Here is a 12,803-nt window from a genome sequence, read left to right on the forward strand (position 1 = left end):
AGACATGACAATCCTAGGATGATTATGTTCTTCAGGTTTTTTTCCCCACTTTCCATCTTTTGAAACGTGTATAGTATAGTCATGAAAACAAAAATGCTACAACTGGCGTGTGATAAGTTTTGCGACTTTTTTCCTAGCAGCTCATTGAAACGAGCCACGATGACAAATTCAAATGCTGTTACCACATCAGACATACAAATTTCTTAAACACTAACAAAGCCAGATAGGCATTAGAGTGAGCATCACTTAAATACATTACACTGGTTTAAAGTTATTGCACCACTTTGTGCTAGGTAAAAATGTTATAAACATCAAAAATGTTAAGATTTTACGACCAACCGTGAAAACTAAAAAAAATCATTAAGCTTTCTTAAACGGGTACAGGAGCTTTTCAACTGGCCGTCTTGGTGATGGACACGCAGATAGATGAGCAGCCATTCCACTGAGACGAGAATGTTGAGGACTTCGCATGGAAGTCTGCGAGACACTGCAGAGTAATTCTTGGTCCACATGAAGGAGATTGCTTGCATACACGTCTGGGCCACCATACTGAATGCATGGTGTTACCGGAACCTTTTCCCCCTGCATTGTGGTAAAAAAGAGGTGAGGCAGGCAGACAGGACACGAGAGTAGAGAAGTGAACACGAACGCGAAAAACATGAAAAATTTCATTAAATTGTTTTAATAGATAAAATTTTTATACTATGTGACATTCATTATGAGGGTTCATAACCGCAACATATTTCATATATAAAGGTAGAATTATCAGCTTGGTCAGTTTGTACAAGCTCGTTTGAGGCAAGAAATCGAGTTTCACAAACACAACCTCAACATTCTTGATTGAAAAAGGAACACCTCAGATGACATGCGGTCATTGAAGCTTCGTGGGAATTGCACAGTTCAAGAAAAACAAATTAAAACTCACACACCAATCCCGAAAAAGGAATAAACACCTGCTACTGCAAAAAGCTAATTGATAGGTTTTAGTAGCACAAGGTCATCTTTGGCCAAAGAGCACCAAGTCTATATTGCAAAAGATAAACTTAGCGCATCTTCACAAAGCAAATATATAAAGATGACTAATGCCTCTCTGCGCTATAGTTGCTTTGCTCTAGCGTGAAGTCATTTTAATGCATGCACACGTACATACACACGATACACCCGAGTGTAACAGCTGCAGAATTAAAATTTGGCAGCAACGAAGTCGCAACCTTTAACCCTTGATCTCAAGCTGTACTAGTGACTGCAGGTAGTATCAATATCGCCAATGACGAGTCGCACTCTTTCTGCCCGATGTTATGCTGCTGTTATTGTCAAAGATGAGTTACAATCGGCATTGAGGGAAAGTTGCCCTCAAGAGCAGCTCTTATTTTTGTGTTATTTCTAACCAGAGACCAATGAAGTAATTATTTTTAGAATGAGAATGACACCGAAAAATTGAGTACGTAAAAAATTTGGAAAATTTTGTACATTTTTCCGGAATTAACTAAGGGGTTAACGGTTGAAGCGGCAATCCAGAAACTAGAACAAGTTTTGACATGTTTGCTACCAGTGAATGCTAGAAAATATGTTGGCATTCTGTAGTTTTGTCCAACAATGCAAAAGGGGTTCTTAATAACTGAGGAAATAAATGGAAAAGTATCATGAAGTATATTTCGTGAATGTAATGCAGAATCACTCAACTTCTGTTACTATATAGTCTCCACTTGATTAACCTGCACTTCCTGAACTAGTTCAGGAGGTGCTGCATTTCAATACTCATTCCACCAGTTCAACGTGACAGCAACTGCACGTTGCGATTTGTTTTACTTAGTGCAGGCTTTGTACAGGGCGAGTTCACTGCATTCCCTGCACTTGGACGAAAGGTAGTGCATGTTTACGCAGCAGGTGTGGTGCCGCTTCTGCAAGAGTGAGGTGCAGAAATCAGTTTCATACACTAATTACTAGAGGGAACTCTGACATTAGTGTCTACAGGAGATCAAACAAGAACGGCTGTACCAGCATGGAAATTATGGGAAGTACATGGATTTGCCTAAACTTCGTCTGTTTGGCTTCAAGCGACTTTGTGACTTTGTAAACTAGTCATTTTCAACAATATACTGTGTAATAAATAAATAAACATTAAAATCGTCCGACGACAGGATTCAAACACAGGAACTCTAGAGCAGAAGTCTGATATTGAAACCATTAAGACACGGAGGCATGTAGCGACAAGCGAGTGCAACGCCCTGATGAAGTTATCGCGGGCATACCAGTGCATTGAGACGCTTGACGCCTTTCGATTTGGCCACCTGGACAAGCTCAATCGTTGCAATTAATAGCAATTGTGCGTGTTGGCGCCGTCTTCTGCACTTCGAAGAGTATAGACTGCGCTGAAATTTAAGACAATAAGATTTATATAGCGTATAATATACGAAGCCACAAGAACGTCTGAATTCAGAAGCACGAATATCAGACAAATCCATGTGCTTCCCATCATTCCCATGGTGGCACGACTGGAGCGCCAGAGTTCCCTCTAGTAATTACTGTAAGAAACTCTATGGCAGAAATAACCGAAGTGCCTGGCATTTTGTTCTGGAGTAATAAACACAAGTTTAGCTGTACCATAAATCTTACTGGTCATTAATTGCAAGTTTCAGTGCAGTCACATGTCTAGTAGGCAATAGTGGTATTTTGCATAAACATTGCAAAGCTAACTGTGATGAATGTTCACTCTGGTAAATTGTTTATGATCGACTAGCATAGACTACTGAAGCTATCTCTGGAAGGCAAGTGAAGTAATTTTCTTATTAGCCGCCTTTAAACAGCATTCGAGCATATGACACATGCACCTCAGATATGCAGATATTTCCTTGACTCAGCAAGAAGCGATGCTTCATGTTCCACGAGGCTACTTCAACCAAAGCAGTATTGGTGCTTTCTAAAAACAATACCAATGCAGATGATCCAAATATTTTTCAGGGGCAACAGTTATACCTGAAATCATGCTAGATTAGTTTTTTTAAACACATGATCAGACCATGTTAGAAGTGCTTCTTAAAATCCTCCTATTTATTAGACTAGTCATATATCTGAACACAAAGGCTACTAATTAGGTCCCATGCTATATCATCTTAACAAAAACTTCACTTAGTAATACACATGCTGTGATAAGATTTGAGACCACATTGAGATGCTGAACAAAGTGAACTCATTATTTTTAAAATGAAGCTCCTGTTCTTTCAAATGAGAAGAAAGGATACTGAGGGTCAAACTTTTTCTGAATCACAGCTGGAAGATGCCAGGGAAGGCGCCTGGAAACTTATTTGTAATTTTCTATTTAAATGTAGAAATGATAAAGGGAAATGAAAATGGTAAAAAAAAAAACAGGCATGGGGGGAGAACGAACCTACAGCATTGGCATTAGGCATGCGACCACTGTGCCACCGAGGCAGCATTCAACCGTCCACAATGGCCCCTCAGATTGTCGACGCTCTAACACGGCCGTAGTACCACAGTGGTTAGTAAATCACATGCGTAATGTGAAGGTTATGGGTCCGTTCCTCACCCACAGGTAGATATCTTTTAATCCACTTTCATTTACCTAGAATTTATCATTTCTATACTTCATATAAAAAACTTAAAACATGTTCCTGTATGCTTTCCTTGGCCTCATTATCTGCTGGCTTCTTCCAGTTCTGTTACTTCCAACACTTATACATATTCTAATCTGGTAAGTAAACAGCTTTTGCATGATGCTGGAATGCAATATAAAACATTATTGCAGTGCCGTGTTATGTAGAATGCCTTACATTGCCCAGGCAAGGTGTATTAATGTCAATCTGAAAAAAAAATTCCCACTCTAGGCAGAAATGCGGTGTACTGCTGTGTGCAACAGGGTTTAACGAAAACAACTTGTTCAGAAATAAAGCCACCAAACAACGAGGAAATATGAAAACTAGATGAAAATTTGTGCAGTTGCATGTTAAAAATTTAGCACAGCAACAGATGAAGACATAATGAAGGAAGCGCGAGGATGGTTTATTTTGGACACATGAGGGAATATACTTGAAAGATGCTTATGAGCTTACACGTGGAGAAATATTGTTTATGTAGCAGCTAAACTACGAACAGGCCTAGAACCCACTGATACAAGGTGTCGAGCATGTAAATCTTATCATGCCCTTAAGTCAAAGAAACATGGCCGTTTCGCATGATTCGCTACACATGGCTGGCTCACACAACTTAGCCACTGCTATATATGCCTTGTAATTACCAGGTGGTCTGTCTGACATGTGCAAGCTTTAAATATGTAAAAGTGCCACGTAGCTGGACTGTACCAAGGTAATGTCGTTTGCCATTGTTTTGAGGAAGTGAAACCAGTTCTTGCATTTTTCCTAATTAGGTAATTAGTTATTAACGATTATTTAAATGTTCAAATATTATATTCAAAGCAAGAGTGTCAGTGCAAAAATTGTAGAGCATCCTGAAAAATTACCAATCCAGCTTTCTACTGCTCAATAGGTGCAACAAGTTTTTTTTTTTTTCAAGCTTGAAAGAAGCCAGTGAATACATGCGAAAAGTGCCATGCAACTAACCACTCGTGCACCTGAACACCATTTGGCTCCTCCTTTCATGCTTGAAAAAAACTTTTTGAAAAGAATATTTTAGAAATTGATTAATTATTATTGACTATGTTTTAGGCAAAATGCATGAAATAGTGTGACTGCCACCTCCATTTTCGGCGACATGAATTGACTCCATTTTCATGTCCAAATCCAGCTATACATGGTGCGTGTTTTGAGCTGGTTCTGTAATTTAGGCTGGTTTTGACTAATTGAAGCTTCGCACCCTACTAACAGAGTCAGCCTAAAAAGAAATTGGTACATAAGTGGCCGCTGTCAGTACTCCATACTCCTTTAACTTAGTGCAAAGTGCTTGTGAGCCAAGAAATTGGTAGTTCTAAGCAGTATTTCTCATTTTGACCTGGTGGTATAGCCCACTTACTATGATGCCATTCTGCTCAGTCATGCTGGTCCTAACTTCAATGTAGGCCATGGCAGCTTCCCTCCAATGGGGGTAAAATGCAATAACGCTTATGCACTTAGATTCGGGTGTACATTAAAGAAGGCCAGGTTCCCAAAACTTCAGGTTGTGACTTTGGAATGTAAAAGCCCATAATGTAATTTTAAAATCTAAAGGTGCTTTATTAGGAGCAGGGGCATCATTTTGAGCTTTTACTGCACTGCCACGGTACCAAGAAGCTCCGAGCAAGTAAAAACAATTTCTTAGACAACGTACATATCTTGCAAACATTTACAAACACTTCTCTGCATGCACCTCTGTTGCCGTTATATTTAGATCCGTATGCCAAAGCGGGGTATGATGTTAGAACATGTTTCAAACTTGTTTTTTTACCGCTTTAATGTTATTGGTTATCTTGCATCTCATTGTGTGTCGAACGCACATTTCAGTGCATCAATTTCTTCAGAAAGTGCGCTCCTTTTTATTTATTTGTGCATGCAGAAAGGGTTCAGAAGAACTGCTTTCTGAAGATCTGTATAACAAGCAAAAAACAATTCTATGTAGGCTGCACAAAGAGAAAGGATGGGTTTGTAAATATGTTATTTAGTTCTTAAAAAAAGAGGCAGCTGTCAGTATTCTGTTCCAAAGTAAAAATTGCCCCTACCTGGCTCTGTTTCATTTTCCGATGTTGATGGTCCATTCGGGGGCACTCAACTGATAGGCTGCAGTTTGGCCATGTCGGGTGTGCTGTCACCAGGCCCAAGGTCGATCGACATCCTCACCAAAAGTCGAGTCCAAACGCTATAAAAGAAACATCTCATCACTTTGCTATCAGTTTTGTCATCTTGCGTGTTTCACACACGGCCGTCAGTGAAATATTTCGCCACTTGGATACTGCAGAAAATTCAAGCATTTTCTGGCAGCCAAGATGAAACACAGTAAATGGAGAACATTAAAGAGCAAATGCAGTTGTCACATTAGATTGATCAAGTACAGCAGAAATGGAAATAAATCAGTGATACTGTGTCTGTTGGCTTTGAATGCAAGAAACGTGAAAACAGGAACTTGCAGCCACGCCACTTTGAATCCCGCGTTTGCTACACCTCACATGTTTGGCATCGTCCGGTACTCGGGGATAGTAATCGCTTAAAATCAAGATGAACAAGCGTCGGCATAAATTAACAGGATACTTAACCGGGCAATATTGGCGCATAAAACAACTCACGTAGCGAAGCTACTGTTAATTACCCGATGACGCATCTGCGGGCGGTGCGGTTTGGGCGAACAATTCAAAAAGGAATGAGAGTGTCACTTGTTTCACGCCTACTAAGCTAAGACAGAATTTGAGTTTCTTACTAAACTATACTGGACATTTACGCTCCGAATAAAACGCTGGAAATTTTGTTACGTCACATTGCATACGTATGAAAGTGAGGAAATTGCTTTTATTGTATTCTGCCCAGACGGCATGCAGCAGCTACCACTCTCATGCAACAAACGCATGAAAGTGGTACTCGCGGCACGGAAAACAAACATATACAGCGCCAACGTTACGCCCCTTAGAGTTGGAACTAAGCACGATCAAGCCAGTTAGTTTTCTAGCTTTCATAACGCCATGAACACGACCAAACATCGCGCGAAACAACTGTCTGCTCTCGAAAATTATTACCGCTTCCATTTATATACCTATCGCTGCCACAAGCAAAAGTCAATGGGCTAGCTGTCCACAAGCCGCAGATTAGACAGACAGAAACATAGTACGGTAACGTTAAACAATTTCAACGCTGACTTAGCAGCCGCGGTGTGCTCTAAGTGCCACAGTTCTCGTTTTTATTTATTTATTTATTTATACATACTGCAGCGCAATTTGCGCTATAGCAGGAGTGGGTTAAGAAAATGTACAAAAAAAAAGCATTGGAGTATACAGCGGTATACACAAGTGAACACTTTTAAAGAGCACAGATAAAAAAAGAAAATACACAAAAAATACAAGTAAACACTTTTGCAAAAGAGCACTGGTGAAAGAATACACAAGTTATACAAATACAAATGCTGCCAGGCATACCCATGCCTGATTATGCCCATACCTATACCCATGATTATGCATCTGGGATGGCGGTTGCAAAAATTTGGGATGAGCATGAGCGAATGGATCCAGGTAATGAATTCCAGTCTTTGATTGAGCGGGGAAAGAAGCTGAATTTGAACATGTTAGTACGTGCGTAGTAGGGTATCAAGTTTAGGTCATGATGTCTTCTCGTGGATGATCCCGGCGTGAAGTTAATGTATTTATCATTTGAGAGCCTAACTAAAGAATTGACTATGGAGTGCAAGAATGTTAATGAGTCGATACGGCGACGAGAAGAGAGCGTGTTTAGGTCCAAGGAAGAAAGTGCTGAAGAGGGCGAAAAGTCTCGATCGTAACGATGACATAAATCGCACAGCTTTTTTCTGTATAGCCTCTAGTTTATTAATCTCCAACTGCTTATGCGGGCTCCAAACTACAGATGCATAATCAAGAACAGGGCGGATTAGAGATTTATACATTAGTAACTTTGTGTCTTTAGGAGATCGGGTTAGCGTTCGCCTCAAGTAACCTAACTTTTTTAGTGCTTTACTGCATATGTAGTCAATGTGTTTGGACCATGACATGTTATGCGTAAAAATTACACCAAGATACTTACTCAGAAACCTTATCTACTGTACGGCCATTGGACGAGTAACTGAAAAGGGAGGGGGAAGATTTGTTGCAGAAAGACATCAGAACGGTTTTATTGAAATTAATGTTCATTTGCCAAGTGTTACACCAATCGCAAAACCTAGAAAACGACTCTTGAAGGCGATAATGATCATTAGAAGATTTAATCACTTCATATAAAACGCAGTCATCAGCATAGAGACGGATGTTAGAAGAGTAGTGAAGTGGCAAATCGTTTATGTATAATAAAAAAAGAAGTGGCCCAAGGACGGAGCCTTGGGGCACGCCTGATGTCACATCAACAGTAGCGGAGTCAGTCGAACTGTAAGAGACGAACTGGGAGCGAAATGAGAGAAAGCTTAAAATCCAGTTAACCAAATGAGGATTATTCAGTACAGCATTACGTTTAGCAATAAGTTTAGAATGTAAAACGGTGTCAAATGCCTTCGAGAAATCTATAAAAATTGCATCGACCTGGTTGCCTACGTCAAGGTTAAATGAAATGTCATGCGTGAACTCAACTAGCTGCGTTAACGTGCTAAAGCCGCGCCTAAACCCATGTTGCATGTTAGACAATAAATTATTTGATTCCAGAAAGAGCGTGATGTGCTTATGAATGATGTGTTCCAACATTTTGCATGACTGTGACGTCAGTGAAATTGGTCTGTAATTCGACAAACACTGCTTATCTCCAGATTTATAAAGAGGGAGCACTTTGGCTAACTTCCACGAAGAAGGTACAGTAGAGGATGATAAGGACTTTCTGAATATGACTGACAGATATTTTGATGACCACAACGAATAACGAACAAGGAACGCATTGTGTATCCCGTCCGGACCGGTGCATTTCTTAACATCCAGGTTTAATATAAGGTTGAGGACGCCTTCGCAGTTTATCTCAACGTCAGTGATTGCTTCAGAAGAAACTATAGTGGTAAGTGTCGGGATAAGGTTGTTATCGCAAACAAACACGGATTGGAAATACTTGTTGAAAGCATCAGATATCACCACCGGGTCGTTGGTGACGTCATTATCTATTCTGAAAGAAGTGGATGAAGCACCGCGAGGTAAAATAGAAGACCAAAATTTTCGTGGGTTAGTCCTTAACAAATTGTGCAGGCGAACGCGAAAAAAGAAATCCTTGGCATTTTGCAACATAAGATTGAGTTCTTTCTTTGCCTTAAGAAACCTATCCAATGCCATGGGATCAGTGCCTCTTCTGGAACGCCTTAACCTTCGAACGCGACGGGACAAATGCAAGATATCGCGAGTCATCCAAGGAATGTCAGAATTTTTTTTCTTAGTCTTAATGGGCACAAAACGTTCGATACATGATTTGACAAGACGCTCAAAGTAATTAGCAAGGCAGTTGACGTCCTGGTTGTCTGCAAGTGCACTAAACGTATTGAAATGATGAGATAAGGCATCAGTAATGGAGTTGTCGTCCGCACGAGTGAAATCAGGGAAACTAGTAAACGTGCAGGGGGATTTAGAAATTTGACAGGAGAGTGAAACTAAAACGCCTCTATGGTCTGAAATACCATCGATTACGTCGCAAGAAAAGTCACGTTCGGCTAGGTTAGCGCTTAAAAAAACTAAGTCAAGGACGGAATTTAATCTGGTTGCGCTAGAAACAACCTGGGTGAGACCAAAGGACAAGGAAATGTTGATTAGTTCTTTACAAATAGCTGTGTCGCGACCGACTGCAGACAATGACGGCCAGTGGATGCCAGGGGCGTTGAAGTCACCCATACAGATAAAATTCGACGAAGCAATGTTGATCTCACTCATGAAGTTTGAAACAGCATGAAGAAAATCAAGAGTAGAGCCGGGGGGACGATATATAACACTAATCACAATACGCCGATTGTGAAGGTAAATTTTACACCACACGGATTCTGTTTCTGGAGGAGAAGGCAAGACTGAGAATCGTATATCCGACCGGATAAGCAGTGCCACTCCACCACCAGTACCGCTAACTCTGTCTAAGCGCACGGCAACAAAACCGGGTGGAGTGAACTCAGATTCATAAATACCATTGTGCAGCCAAGTCTCAGTGATGCCGATAACATGGGGGGAATGAATAGATATAAGGGACAATAAATCAGGAAATTTTTTAACAATACTACGAGCGTTTATATTCAAGACAACAAGGTTCTCAAAATGACCAGGACGAATTCAGGAAGTGGATGGAAGGGAAGTCAAATGGCCAGACTCAGAAGAAACACGTTGAGCGGGTGCCATTACTAATGAGTTTGAACTGTCATCCCAGTTATAACGAACCTTGTTAATGAAAGCATGATCGTATCTCAACTTCACAACAGAACCGCTGTCCCGAAAAGAGGCTGATGCATCCCAGATTTTTTTCCGAATTAACCGAACCCTAGAAGAGAAGTCTTCTTTAATCACGAAATTTGAGCCCTTGAGTTTTGAAGCGTTCCTAAGAACCTCGGTTCTGTCGCTTAAGTTAGAAAGTTTAAGAATGACGGGACGAATGTAACCAGTGCGTGCTCTACCGAGCCTGTGGCAGCGCTCAATACGAGGGCAGCTAGTATTCAGGTGCTGAGTAAACACAGATGAAACTGCACTCGTCAGGGTGGTAGCGTTTTCATCCATTACTTCAGAAATACCGTGTATTATCAGATTGTTTCTACGAGAATGGTTTTCAAGGCTATCATTTTTTAAGACCAAGTCCGTTACCTTAGTAGTCAAGGCATTTATTTCAGCGCGTAAATCACGCAGTAAACTAGAGTCTTTGGACATAGGAGTGGATTCTAGTGCATGAACACGTGACTCTAAAACATCAAAGCGACGCGCAACTGACTGTTGAAATGACTTAATTTCCGCAACATCTCGTGCCAACTGGGTCTGCCCCTCCAATAATTTAGAGAACATATCGGATACCGAAGGGTCGTTTTTATCATGGCTATCAAAGGAAGGGCGAGCATCGTCATTCTCATCGGGAGCAGAACCGGATGCACGCCTAGACTTAGACCGAGGGCCCGGGCCAGGGTTGATTTCCACATCTCCGCTTAATAGGAGACAACTTGCGCAATACAATGCATGCGAACAGCAAGATACAAGACGTTGTGGGCAAGGGAGCAGCAGCAGAAAGCGATCATCAGATCGGATACACTCGGCATCAGAATAGTAACATACCTGCATGAAGAGCAAGCAGCGATTAAACATGGTGCCGGTGCCGCTGCAGCCTAGCCCACTGAAGAGACGATCCACGCGCTGGACATTTATACCGTCGGCTGCTGACGTCACAGACCGAGAGTTGTCGATGATTGGCTGATCAAAGGACAGGGCATCGGGGTGACTGGCATGCTGTAGCTTGAAGTGGGACACGCCGAGGTAATCGCATATGGTAGCGATAGCGCAGTTCTTGGGCAAGCACTCGATGACGTCCACGTGCTCGACCGCCGAGGGAGCCAAGTCAGACGAAGCAGTTCCAAGCCATGTGACACCGCAAAGGGGGGGTACAGCAAGGAAGCCGAAGAACTGCATGAAGAGCAAGCAGCGATTAAACATGGTGCCGGTGCCGCTGCAGCCTAGCCCACTGCTCGAAATTCACACCATGATGACGGGCACTGCATCTTTCACATGAAATATTGCACGCTTTGCTCCGGAGCTCAATAGGAGGGCGAAACGCATTTGCACGTACCTGAAATCCGCATGCCGGAAACCCGTCGACGCTTCCGAGAACGGGGTACACAGCCATACACCCGTACGGCGGCTTGACTTGGACGTGAGGCACTTCTATCAAATATTTCACATGCGACATGTTTCACACCGATTGAGCGAACACGAGAAAATGCCGCAGGTCGCAATGCGACGCCGTGCACCCGTGCAGCTACCGATGAGCTGCGTGCACGGACTTACAGAAAAACAGAACTATGACAAAACGGCCGGCGCGAAAGGATGGCGGCTCTCGTTGCGGAGACGAAGCGGACGAAGCAATGTTGCCAACTGTTGGTTCCGCGTTATGCCGGCGATGGTGGCTTTAGTGGCGTGTGTTACGGCTGTCTAATTTTTTATTTCTTTTCCCCAAACAGTATAGCGAAGATCAGTTCTTTGTTTGCATTTTTACTGTGTCGTTTGGTATTATCTTTTTGTCCTTTAATGCTATTAAACAGCCAATTATGGCCCCCCAGGTTCGCGCGCGCCAGCTTTGCGCGCAAATCTCGGAGGCCATAAGACAACGCGTTAGAATATGCCGTTCTTGTCGTTAACGTTTCATCATCGTTTCTTCAACTGAGGTAGAGGCGTAGTGTCCCTTTTCCCGGGGTGGGGAGGGGCGATCAAGACGGAGTTGGTTGTTATCGCGACATCCGCGAACCCTGCGATCTTTTTTATAACGTAAGCATTTCTATAATTACCCACAAATAAAAACCATCCGTCCGTCAGTCCGTACCGCACGATACCTTTCAAAATAGAACCCGCAGCAGCGAGTGAATTCACCTTCGTGCTAGCTCTCGCTTCAACGCGACTGAAGCGGCGAGAACACAGCGCTCACGAAGCTCTCAGCTTATGCCGCACTATGCTCTTTTCGCAGATCACTTTCAAGATAGGTGTATGCGCGTCTGTTTTCAAAGCGAAGTAAACGGTGAGAACACAGCGCGTGAAGTTTTCAGCAGTGGGCACACTCTGTCCAAATTGCAGTTCGCTTTCGAGATACGGTTCGCGCGGCCGTGCCACAAGCAGCCGCCGCCGCCGGAGAACGGTTGATAATGGTTCGACGCGGTTGAGAAGTGCTAAAGAGTGATAACGGCTCAAAACGAACGTAACGTCACAGCGCACCTGGCCCCGCCACCTGCAGTACTTTGCTTGCGCCATTCACTTGGCGCCGCCGACCACAGCAGTTCGTGTCGCCGCAGCGCAGTCGCTTATACTCGTCGGATCAAGTCTCATAACATTGATAACGACATGGACTGCGTGTGGATGAGGAAGAGTCACAATGCTTACGCATACTTAGACAAATCCGAGAGGAGTTCCTGTGTGATTTTTTTTACCGGAAATGTGCAGTCAGCGGTGACCCAGAGTTGACAATGCATGTAAGAGGGGTGCCAAGCTTTTTTTTTTTTATGAGAGTCTTGCC

The 12,803-nt window shown here is 42.6% G+C and overlaps 1 long non-coding RNA gene across 1 annotated transcript; it reads right to left on the reverse strand.

Moving 5' to 3' along the window:
* Positions 1-375: 375 nt before the first annotated feature.
* LOC140216368 (uncharacterized) lies at positions 376-11,448 on the reverse strand. The gene is made up of 3 exons (XR_011893019.1): positions 11,370-11,448; positions 5,669-5,805; positions 376-582 (listed from the first exon to the last, which is right to left on the reverse strand). It is a non-coding gene; the product is annotated as an uncharacterized lncRNA (long non-coding RNA).
* Positions 11,449-12,803: the final 1,355 nt, after the last annotated feature.

This window comes from Dermacentor andersoni, chromosome 3, assembly GCF_023375885.2.
Source record: "Dermacentor andersoni chromosome 3, qqDerAnde1_hic_scaffold, whole genome shotgun sequence".
Taxonomy (NCBI): domain Eukaryota; kingdom Metazoa; phylum Arthropoda; class Arachnida; order Ixodida; family Ixodidae; genus Dermacentor; species Dermacentor andersoni.